General features: G+C 33.1%; 1 protein-coding gene across 1 annotated transcript in view; it reads left to right on the plus strand.

The window, feature by feature from the left end:
- The first annotated feature begins 479 nt into the window (after positions 1–479).
- The window catches only part of EYS (eyes shut homolog), a 771,550-nt gene continuing 759,121 nt past the window's right edge, over positions 480–12,908 (plus strand). Inside the window, exon 1 of the mRNA XM_015859149.2 lies at positions 480–661. The gene's annotated coding sequence lies outside the window, so the exon portion shown is untranslated. The remainder of the gene's footprint in view (positions 662–12,908) is intronic.

Genomic DNA, 12,908 nt, shown 5'->3' on the forward strand with positions numbered 1-12,908 from the left:
CAACTCAAAATGAATGGCCTGTTAAAAAACAAATCCCTGAGTTTAATTAGTTCCAGGATTTTGTGTAACTGGAGTATATTGAAAAATTTTCAGTTTTGAAACCTTTTCTAGCAATACATAATAAGCTTGTGCAGATGGAATTAAAGTTTTGTTGTTGTTGTATGTTTTCAGCTAAACGACAAAGGTTTTGAGCAGCAAAATAAATATTCCTCAAACTAAAAACATGAAATGCAATATTAATTTTATCAACATTACTCATCAAGTAGATGTTTAAGGAAGATTAGTTATCTGCCTAGGTGGCTTCCAGACAGATTATCTTTCACTTGTGTATTTGTTTCTAAAATTAATGTAAGCTCTTTGTATCTATTATCAAATTAATAAATTTGAAGCAATGAAAGAATTGTACCAGTAAAGCAAATTGAAAACATTTGCTTCTCATTCTTCTTATCAACAGGATTTCTGCCTAGTCCCTCAAGCAGACAATCTCCAGTGCAATACCATCTGATGCTGTCATTAAATCCTCAGCGTCAGGTTTCTGTAGCAACAGAACAGCCTTCCCTGCTCCACTGACTGCTTCTGAAATCGGAACAAAAACAGTTAATCTTGTGCTCTTCTTCTATGCTTTTTGACAGGCTGAGTTCTTCGTATCTGGAAGGAAGTGGTAAGTAGCAGTTAAAGTTTGTGATTATTGAATTATAGAGCCGTATTTTAGTTGTTGATGTACACACACACCAGATGGTGGCCTGCTGAATTCTTCACCAGATTAGAAAGATAAAGGCTGAGCTATATGTAGGCCCACACATGTGCTTATGAGTATACTCCGTAAAGTGTAAGAGGTTACAGGTTTTTTAGTCCTTATTTAAGGCAGCACACCTTGAAAATCTTTATTTTCATTTAGTTACATATTTGAAAGGAAAAACATATTCCCAAGGTGTTTAAAGTTAGCTTTGGTGCTACTGTTTTCACACTGCTGTCTCTCTCCATGCTAACGACAGCAAGCTGCATACAAGTAATGTAGGGCATACGTGGTTTAGGAGTTCTTGCTCACAAAATGGACAACTATACTGGACTCAAAATATATGATAATTATGAACATTAAGCAGAATTCAGATGAATTTCATACAGGAGAATTGCAAAATGTGTATGAATGGGATATGTAGATTGATTTATTTTTTTATTTTTATTTTTTGTATTTCTGAATGTATCCTGTCCAAAAGCTTTTCACTGATAACTAAAAACAAAGAAATTGTCTTCTGAAATCAGGGTGGTTTTTATTTTCCTAAAAATATTTTTTTTTCCTAAGGGCTGTGGAAAGTTCACTCAAATGACATGAACAGCTGTCATATGAGGGGGGATACGAGTTTCATTTCAGTAATTATCTATTCTTTCTCATTATTTATTTATGATCCTAATGAATTGTTGCTATTAGTAACATTGATTATGTTTTTAAAGAGGATCACTTAGATAAAGCATCCATTTATTTGGATAGTTACGCAGTGTAATGTTGACATGCTTTTAAAAGACCTACTGTACAAAATTTGGTTATGTTAGTGAGCAAAAATATGAAAAAAAGTTGAACAAAACAGTTTTTGATTGTGACTATGTTACATAAATTAAAAGTAGATTGTGCCTTTAAACTTCTGAACATTTCTTTTCTGAAGAAAGTAAGAAGTGTTTTGATATAATATGCATTTTTATAATACATTTATGAGACAGTGCTTTGACATTTTATTAATGAGAATGCATATCACTAAGACACAATGTAATAAGCATCAAGAACTTTCACATAATCGGTATTTTTGCCCTTTTGTCAAGCATCCCCAGTGCTGACTTCTAGATTATTTTGCAATGGAATCCTATATCATTATGCGCAATATTAAATTTTAAGTAATTGTGCACATTATTTAACTCTTAACTAGAATTTCTTATTTCATTGTTAAGTAATTTGATCATTAATTCTGGTGATTAGTAAAAAATCTTTAAGCAATTTAATTAAAATGTGATGTTCATACAATTACGAACTAAATCTCTTTTCAGAAGTAGTCATAGTATATTGTAATTATCTAGGGGCCTTTTTCAAGAAACATTAGTGCTAGATGGCCTTTGCTAGAAAAGGCTGTGTTATTAGATAGAGGAATGTAAATAAGCACTGGAAAAATGTTGTAAATATAGTATATTTTAATATGACATATTTGAAGCCAAGTACTTGTTTATACATAGGTGTATTTTTGGTTCATGGCCATGTAAAACAAAAATGTCAGCATTTATACATGAAGAGGAATTAAATAAACTTGCCTAAAAGATTTGTTCATTTGAGGTGCACACCCAGTACACTTTACAACAAGGGGATAAGAAATAGTATGATGCTAGGGGCTACTTTGAATTTATTTGAGGATGAATTGAAAATGGAAAATATCTGCAATTACTGTAACTTTGGCATAGACATGCTATCTAGACATGCTATCGCTTGCAATAAATAAATAAATAAATAAATAGATGTAAAGCTAGAAAATATGTCTTCACAAAACCACTTGGGTGAGCCAATTTTTGTTTTGGTGCCATACACCCTTATTTGAAGATTGTGAATATACATATATATATACACACACACACACACATATATATTCATGCATGTTTAAAGCATTTAAGGAAAACAGAAGATTTATAGGAAAGTGAGATTTATTGTACAGTGAAGATGGTGACAGGAACTGACTGTGACAGATGCAGCAGCATGATGATTTAATGTTTAAAATGATGCATTTGTTACCACTGCTATCATCTCCACATTCTATCAGTCTAATATCCATTCTCTTCTGCCAGTCAAATTAGCCACCTCCAATTCCCATATTCCTGAGGCTTCTTAAGATATAGAGTTAAAAGAAAAAGAAAAATAATGTCACTTATTCCACCGATCAAAATCATTTATCTGGAAAAGATGTATGATGAAGTGAAACAAAAAAAATAACATCATTTTCCATACTGATTTGCAAAATTTTGCACTTTTTATGAAGTTAACAAGTCAAATGCACTGATGAGCAATGTAAAATCTGCTGAAGAACTGTCTGTGTAAATGGAATGTAAAATTGGATCATGATCTGTCAGTGTGCTGATCATCAAGTGTATATTACAAAGCATGTCTCAGACAAGAGTTATATTGAAAGTCACCTTGATCTCAAAATGCATTTAATGTGAATTTCATACTAATGTGTGAAAGGTATTTAAAGTTAATAAAGATTTCCAAGGTACATAATGAAGAAGCTGTTATTAGCTATAAATACATCTTGAGCATTGACATTCTGGATGAGCCCTATTATTACAGCAATTATAAATCATAATAATTATTTATTAAATCAAAAGGCACAAAGATTCTTTTTTATTTTTTCTTTAAATAGTATTCATTGATATAGACTGTAAAATATCATAGCATACCGACAAGATGTTGCAGTGTAAGTCCCCCTTCTTTTTAATTATTATTTTATTTTATTTTATTTTATTTTATTTTATTTTATTTTATTTTATTTTATTTTATTTTATTTTATTTTATTTTATTTTATTTTATTTTGTTAGATGCTCAGAAACATTGTTTATCTTAAAATATCTGTAGTATTGAATGTTGATTTCTTCACAGCCTGAGTAGATACTTCTTGCATTTGTCTCTTCTTGATTGGGAGTGCAAAGTACTGCTAAATGGGGGGGAGGGGGGGGGGAAGAGAAAGAGGTGAGAAATTAGTTACACAGCTAACCCTTCATGGGAAAAGGGAATTCAAGGTGCCTGAAATATTTTTAAGTGGCAAAGTAAAGGAAAGATTTTAATTTCTTCCAGGATAGTTAGTGAGTTTGTGGAGCTGTTTTCATACTTTAATAGTCAAAAGATAGTCATGGATTTCCATGGGAGTCTCCTTCTTCAAAGTTTTAAAGCTACTTTTATATATTTTATACATTTCATGATAGCTTCAATGAGATAGTGGGAATAACTGAAGCCCTGGTATCTGAGGACTTTTACAGGGGTTCAGAACATACAAAAAATACCCAAACTACTTAAGCTAAAAGGTTATTTTACTTCCTGAATGCTGCAAAATTGATATCAGAAAGATATATTCAGTGTCAAGACAAGCACAATTTCAGTTTTGTCCTGGGGAAAAATATTTTTTTGTATCTTTACAATGAAGAAAACTAAATAAATGGTTAGTAAACTATATTCTTCTACACTTATGTAGAGCTACTGAAATAAAACTATAATGTTCCTCTAGTTCTATCTATATGTTCTATCTTGACAAGGAATCATAAATATTCATTAATGCAATGTTTATGAGGTGCATAAAACTCTTAGCAATTTTATTTTTGCAAACTGTCAGTGAAATTGGTGTTGATTCTTGTGTCTGTGAAGTACAAAATCATCTTGTCATATTAACACTGAACAGTTATATAAATATGAAACCATTGCCGCCACTATGAAAATATTATATATTTACTGATAATTTTTTGCAACTTTACTTGGAAGGTTCTGTAGTTTTTGTAAAACATCAAAATATCAAAAAATGGGATATTTCAAAATGCTGTTTTGAAAGCAAAAATTATTCCAAAAATCCTTTCCAATGCTGAACTTAAATAAAAGCAACTATACAACTTAACAGTTAAATAACGAAAACAGACTAGAGGACTGATTGTGCTCCTACACATCTTTATGGTGAGACTGGTGGTAATTTATGCTGAAAACTGGAGAAGGACATAATGAAAATCACAAAAATCATTGGGGTGCCTGTGATAGAATTCAAGAATGTGAATATTTTCAATGTGAGAATGAAAGTTTATCTTAAATCATCTTAATACACTTATATTATTGATTTTTTTTCAAATAGTATAAGCACAACATAGCATGAGCTAATATACAGAAATTAAAGGAAGAAGATGGAAACTCAAACCAAAGCAATTTTAACAGTGAGAGAGAATGACTAATAAAATAGAAGCAATTTTCCTTTTTTTTATTTTTTTAATGTGTAACATTTTCAGAGCTGCATGGAGATTTTCTGGACACTGCTAGTTGTTCCTATTTTTCCCCTGTTCCTGCACCTGTTCATCCTGTGAGGTTGTGACTAGACGACAGCTCCAAGCAGTAGAATTTGGACATATTTTCCCTTGTATAGTAAATCAGTCACCTTGTATTCATTGCAGCTTTGTCCATCAAGACAAAGATTTAATACAATTATAAGAAAAAGAGGAACTTAAACTAGGAAGACTAGATATAGTGCTTGTATTTTTGCAAACACCCTCATTTGGTGTCTCATAGGTCATTATTCTCTTGTATTCTGTGAAATGCAGAATTCTTTGGGAAAGGTTATAAGAAATGTAGGTTCTTGCATGTCTGCAAATTCTCAGGAAAAAATAAATAAATAAATAAATATTTCTTCTAAAAGCCACATCTCTCACCACTGTATAATGTCAGCTTTACCTGCTGTAATGCCTTCTGTATTTATTAAACTCTCAGATTATTATTCACTTTCTTTGAGCATCATATTAAACTGCAAAAGCAACTCTTCATTGAAGGAACCACTTGCCTCATTACCTTAAACTTTGTAGTGAGCAGAGCTGCCTTATGTTCACTTTAGGTAAAAAGCTAATTGGACATTTTCATGATATTTGCTAATCATACAACAGGAGTTCACATGCAGTGTTATTAATCAGAATTTCTTTTCTGTCCCTGCTGTCTTACAGTACCTGCTTGTTCTTTTGAAGATAAATGATGCATTGCTGAAAGCAGAGTAGTTATTTAAACTCAAGCAAACATAAGAAAGACACCTCTAGGCCATCTCATCATTAAAAAGTGTATGCCCTTATCATTGTATAACTAAATGGATGAATCACTTTCTGTTACAATGCATACATATTTTCCCAACTTGTCACCTAGGAAATAATTTCTTTTCATTCACTGTCACATTTTGCATCTGTACAGGTTGGATCTGTTTAGCGAAAATTAAATGGTGATTTAAAACAGAAAGGAGAACAGTACTAGGACTCTGTGACCATGAGCAGAGCCTCAAACTGTTCTCTTGTTTTAAAACAGACAAGATTATTATCTTTTTGCCTAAAATATGAACAGTGCTTATGGAATGAAACCATCAAATGTATCTGTTTATCATGCTTCTTTTGATTTATATTAATAGTTGTATAGAAAACAACAAAAAAAAAACACCTGAGTGTGTTCTAAAAAAAAAGGTCACAGAGTTATCTAGATCAATCTATGTTGTGACAAATGAGCAGTAGGCCCGTGGGCCCCCTGGCCCCAGACAGATGGGAAAAGGGAAAAGGGAAAGGAGTAGGGAGATGGGAGCTGGGCGCAAGGAAGCAAACAGAGAAGCGACAATGATCCAAGGAGGAAAACTTATTTTACTAATTATAATCTAATTGAAATTGAGGCTAATAAATCAAGTAAAATAAGAGACAGAGAGAGGTTTCTGAAGACTGAGAAGCCTACTTTGAAACTGAAGGTGCCACAGCTTGGAAGCACACCCACACCTACTGCCAGGCAGCGAGAGATTAAGAGCCAGCATCATTTCCGTGGCGTGCTTCCCTCTCCAACCGTGAGGTCATCTGGGACATGTAGTTCTTCTCTGTGCTCCACATGATGTTATGATGTGGAATACCAATAGCAAAAATTACAAAACCATGACAAAATGTTATCTTCTCTTATAAAACTGCATGTAGCATAACATTTCACTATCTTTAATATATTTTCATGTTATTTTATGTAAAGTATTATGAATTGTACTTAAAAAACAGCTGCTATTGTAAAAATGAACCTGCATGTTGCTTACACAAAAGTTACAATGCAATGGAGAATGAATCTCTTTTCTTAGTCTAGCATATGTATTTTGTCTGAACAAGACAAGGAAGGATTTTCAAGTTCAGTTTTTGAAACAAAATTTGAATTATCGTGTAAATACTGTAATACTTTGTCATGCTCTTGTTCAGCTCTACATTTGAATTACTTTATTTCAAGTCAATGTGAAGCTAACTCAGTTGTGAAACACAGCCAGCAAGTTTTGCAAATTTAGCCCATAGTGTTAATGAATCTGAAATAGTCAGTACAGTAATGACTGAACTAGTTAACATTAATGCTTTCTGATGAATATTACAGTGCCTAAAAGCCTGTGACTACAACATAAAGGGCATTTGATATGCCAGTTAATTTCTAAATTGCAGAACTTTTATCTTCCAGGATGACAAAAGACTGTGGTATGTTATTCAGATTATATTAGCCAGTTGAATTGTTTAGTACATCCTTATTCTTTTGATTTTGAGGAAAAAATTTTATTATTCTTATTGCAAGGACATCTAAGTAAAAGAAACAAAAATGATTTTCAGCCTTACTTTTTTGAATGCTAAAGGTAGTAGCCTCAACAACATATCAGATAAGAGGGTGAAAAACAGGAACATACTTGGAAAAGCAAAACATTTTTTTAAATGGGGCTGGCAGGATGGCCTGAGCGTGTACACTTTTGATGCTATTACACAAATCATTTTCATCTCAACATGAGAAAACGAGGAATTCTGCCAAACATGTCAATTTGGCCAAGCTCTGCTTTTCATCCCTACTCCCTGTCTTGTTCAGCTAAATTAAAAGACTTGATTTCTTGCCTGATAATTAATTTGCATAAGTAGCAGCCTTTATCACTTACAATACAGTCTGCATGATGATTCATTGTGTCAGAATGAGCACACAGAGCTTTCTGTTTTTGTGACTGACAATGTCCAAGCTACCGCCTCCATCATGGCATTTGAAGAGGACAGTGGATGATAATTTCAAGATTAGTAAGAAAATGAGTTTAATTCTGTATCCTGTCAAATCCTTGCAATAACTTTTGTCACAAGGAAAAGCTCATGTTCTGCAATTTCTTTCTTGTTACAGTCATAGCTGTGAGAATCAGTAGGTAATTGACTGGAGAAGTGCAGTCTAACAGACCACCAAACTGCTGTAAGCTCAACAGCATTTTTTGAAGATTTTAACGTTGGCATTAATCTAATGCTTTTGAGGAGCAGAAGTTGTGACTGATTAGCAGACCAAAGTGTACACTTTTGAAGGGGCTGAGATAACACTTTTGGCTGTTTCCCACCACTACCCCCTAAAGTCATAATGCTCACTTGGAAGGGTTAATGTTCTTAGCTTCCTGCCAAGAACAAATGAGTTTGACCAAGTGCTGGTCCACAGCTGTAGGGGTGCCTGAAGAAAGAAAACAATCATGCCATATTGAAGTGCCTCACACATTAAGTCAGACACAGTGTGATACAACTATTGCACACAAAATGCATGTTATTAAAAGCAAAGACACAAACAGATCCTGTAATCAAGGCAGGACACCAAACTGCATACTTGTATTTTATTCGATTTTATTCTTAAAAGAAAGCCATTTTTACTCTAATGTTTTTATTGCATATTTATATGGTATGATATTAATGGCATCTCATGCTGATATAAAAGCTGATAAAATATGTCAATTGCTATCCATTCCCATGTACCAAAGAGCTGTTAATGCCACTCCTGCATCATGCCACTTGGTGTAGTCTTCATTTTATGGCTAATTATTTTTCTGAAATCTGCTTTTTGTTGTTGTGCACATCTTTTTACAAGACCTCTTCAAAGAGGATATATCAGATTCTCACCCTTAAGCACTGTAGTAGTTAGCCGAATATGTAAGCTAGCTTTTTAGATCCAGGCCATCAGAGGGATGATAATCATTACATATACACATAAAAAGCATTTCTGTAGTATTTTAGACACTGTATTGCATTATAAGTCACAAAACAATGCTGCTTTTTGTCATCAGAAGGTCTGTTTTGTTTCCAGTACTACTGCAGATATGGATAAAGCAATTGTGTGGTTCAGTAAAGAAAAAAAAGAAAAGGACAGAACAGAACTAGCAATCTCTGAAACTCATCACAAGTGGAACTGGACAACAGTAGCCTACCAATTCGATTGAAACAAACTTTTTCAAAGTTTTTAAACAGACACAAATCCCAGTTGAACAGAACAGAGTAGAATGGAATACAATAGATGTATTTAACACCTTCAGGAAATCTGCAGATCTACCAAAATGGCCAAATGTAAACACACTTCCTTCACTTTTCTGCATATCACTAGTGTTATGCATGTTGTATCTACTCCCCTGTTCTACTGCGAAAAAAGCTTATTCTTTCTGCTTCATAGTCAGACACAAAACTAGCAGTTTTTATCATCCTAATAGAAAAAAAATGATGTAAGAATATTTTGACAATCAAAGTACAAAAAACCAATGCAGATAACACATTACATTGGAAAGCATTAAGCACAAACAGACACATACACAGAGACTTATTCCCCAAATGAAACAAAAGAAATGTCTGATATATGCATTATTAGGGATTATCTACTAAGAAACATCACTGTGAGCTAAACAGTGTACTTTGTAATTCTATTACAGTGACATACAGAATCTTGTCTTTCATATTTTATACAGAATAATATTTCCCTCATTAAGATTGAGTTTGTGCTCCCAAATTAGAGTTGTTCCCATTTCTAGGGTTTCTTCATGTTTTAAATTCTGTATGAATGACTTACCTTATTTGCCTTTCAAGGTATCAAACCTCAGTCCATTAGTAGCATGTCTAGGTATTTTTAATTTGCACTTCTAATCATATCATCAAGTTTGTGTGTTTCTTGGTGAATTCTTTAGCTAGGAGCTCTGTGTCTCCTGGCTACCAGCTGAGTGTTAAAAAGCAGAGGGAGAACAGAAAAATGGTAGTTGACACAGCATCCTTGTGAAGGGCACTACAACCACACGTAACATCTGTCCTTAGAAAAATCATTGAACCTACACAGAGAAGTTCAGTCAGAGAATCTGAGTGTTCAAGACCGATTTTTAGGTGGTATAGACTATTCAGCTTCTGCTCAGTTCAAGTTATTCTATTTAAACTAATATGATATTGAGTGCTGGGTTCCCTGCTGTCTACACTGGAACAGCTCTCTTCAAAACTGCCCTAGATATGATTTCTGAGGAACTATATATGTAATTTTATAACACCAATACTTTATAAGACCGTGGATCACCTTAAAGACAGCGTCTGATGTCACTGTCTAGAGAGACCATTTTGTTCATTAGCAGGACGGTATCAGCTTGATCCTATGAAGCAGCACCATGATATCATTAAATTATTAGATAGATTGGCATGGCACAAATACTGCTCGGGAATGAAAAGAGAGACAAAAGCCAACTTAGCTAATGTTTCAATAACCTTTTAGAATAACAGTTTGAAATGAGCTTTATATAATTTACATAGAACTTTAGTCTTGTGTGCTATAGTGATTGTAACTGACTCTGTAAACTGGATTGCAAGTGTAGATGTAGATAAAGTGTAGATGAAGGAACCTTCTTTTAAAAATAGCTAATTGCTTGGATGATACAAATCACTGAGCTGAGGTATTGCTTAATATAACTATGAATCTTCTTATTTATTTATTTATTTATTTATTTATTATTTTAAAGCTTCAAAGCTAATGGGCAGTAAAAGAACAGTAATGGTGACTCTGTTTTGAAGATCTTGGGTCAGTTTTGAATTTAATTAGGCTATCAGGACAAGGGGCAGATTTAAGGCTGTGGCATAAGGTGTATGAAGCAAGGTGAGACTTTAAATTAAATTTCTTTTTAATTAATCATACATTTTGCAATTCAAAGATATTTTCATTACTTAGAAAAAACACAAAAATAATTCTTTTTAAATAAAGTTGGAAGGCTTTTTTTTTTTTTTTTTTTTTTTTTTTTTTGAGAAAATCATCCTGTAATATGTATAAAGTTTCTTTTAAATGCAAGATAAATTCCCATGTTAAAAATTTGAATATCTTAAGCCACTTGGAATCCAAAAAAAACCCACAGACATTTCATTTCGTTTCAGCAGAATATATATATATATATATATATATTTCGGGGAAAGTTATTTTAATATCAATACTTACAGTTTTATACTATTCTATTTTTTTTTATGTAAGTTTCATGGCCAAACATGGGGGAAGGGTGTCCTCATTTTCACTAATCAGGTCAAGCATTGCAATTTCTCCACAGTCCCACAGCTTTGTTTCTATGTGTTTAGCAATGCCAATTAATATATATGCTGATGGATTTAGCTACCTGGAAATGATCTGAAATCTTTTTAAAATAATAGTGTAAAGTATAGAATGAAATAGTATAGAATGACCAGGAGATGTGCATCAAAGACATTAAAAATGTGGTTAAAACATATATCTTTTCACTCAGCACACTATCTGAGAGCTACAAGATTGCACTCATAACAGAGTAATGAAAATGGATTTAACTGATGCCATTTCTCATTTTCATTACCATCATTTTCATGAGAATGAATTAATATTGTGCTATTTTGTATTCTCATGGCAGTTTTTGTCAGAAAATGGATTTATGCCAAGCCATCTTCTGTTCTTGTTAATCATTGTCAAGAAAGTCGGGCACCAAATTTTTCATCAGCCACTGAGTTCATAGGAATTTCTAAAATTTTCACAGGCCCGTAGACTTAGGACATCTTTATCTTGATGTTTAGGACAGTCTAACCTTGTGTTGAAAGAAAATATCACTAAAGAAAAGAAAGCACACAAAAATTATAAAATATTAAGAATTTTAATCAGAAACAATAGAAAGTACAAAAATATAGTACCCCTGTAGGAGAGTAAGTAGGTTAGAAGTGACCCAGTTAAATATTTATGTTTGTACATATGCAGACCCTAATACTTACATTCCTGTGCTGTTCTGGACGTAGGTAGATGAGCTGAGAAAAAAGCAGTGAACCTGAACCTGAGGAATGAGATTTACATTTTTGTCTTTTTCTCACCTTCCTACTCCATTTTTAATAGGTAATAAATTAAATTATATTTTTCCCAAAATGGAAACATTAACTGGTATGTGATCTTCCTGTAATCTTCACCCAAGAGTTTTTTCATCGTATTTTATCCTCAGATTCTTTTGAGGAGGGAGAAAAAATGAGCAGGTGTCTGGATGCCAGCCAATGTCAAACCACTGCAGCTGGCACTTCTGGAGGAAAATCTGGAACTGGAAAGTACTTAGTGAGTTTGGTCAAAGTTCTGTAACCATACTGTTTGTAGTGACGTACTAGCTATCTTCAGAAGCATAAATACACTTAAAAATCTAAATTTACTGAACTTATTATTGCCTCTACCTTGGTTCTTATGTTAATATATTTTGTTTGAGCTGAGTTTAAAAGCCAATGGTAACACAAACAGTAATCAATGAAGGCAAAGTTTTCCCGTATTTAGATTATTCCAAACAAGTCTTATCAACTGATAAAATAGAAAATATAATAGCAGTAGAGGGTGTAGTATAATAAAGCAATGTCTATTACATTATGTCTATTATGTCTATTATCATTATTCAAGAAAAAATTCTGAATTAAAACAGTCACGTTATCAACACTGTCTTTAATGATAACTGGATTTGCATTTCTTCTACTTTACCTAGTTATTTCCACTTCAGAGAGCATTAATTCTTTGTCAGTCCATTAAATGAAAAAAAGATATTTTGTTATTACTGCTTGAAGCAAATACAGCATATCATCTCTGATTTAAAATTTAAGAATATCTCATTGTCTGTAATGCTGGATTGAAAGTCTTTGTCTGAGGGGTATGGGACAGGCAAAGACTAAAATCAGTATGCTAAATTTTAGGAGAGCCAAGTACCAGATCTTCAGGGAGTTAGTCAACAAAACCCCCTGGGAAACTATAGTCAAGGACAGGAAAAAGGAGCATAGCTAGCAGAGCTTCCTGGTGTAGGAAGTCAGAGAAGAAAGGCAAAAGGATGATATGGATCAAATAATTCTATAATTCTACACACATTGCCAGTGTGGCCAAATAAAAG

The sequence above is a fragment of the Coturnix japonica genome, chromosome 3 (genome assembly GCF_001577835.2).
Source record: "Coturnix japonica isolate 7356 chromosome 3, Coturnix japonica 2.1, whole genome shotgun sequence".
In the NCBI taxonomy this organism is placed as follows: domain Eukaryota; kingdom Metazoa; phylum Chordata; class Aves; order Galliformes; family Phasianidae; genus Coturnix; species Coturnix japonica.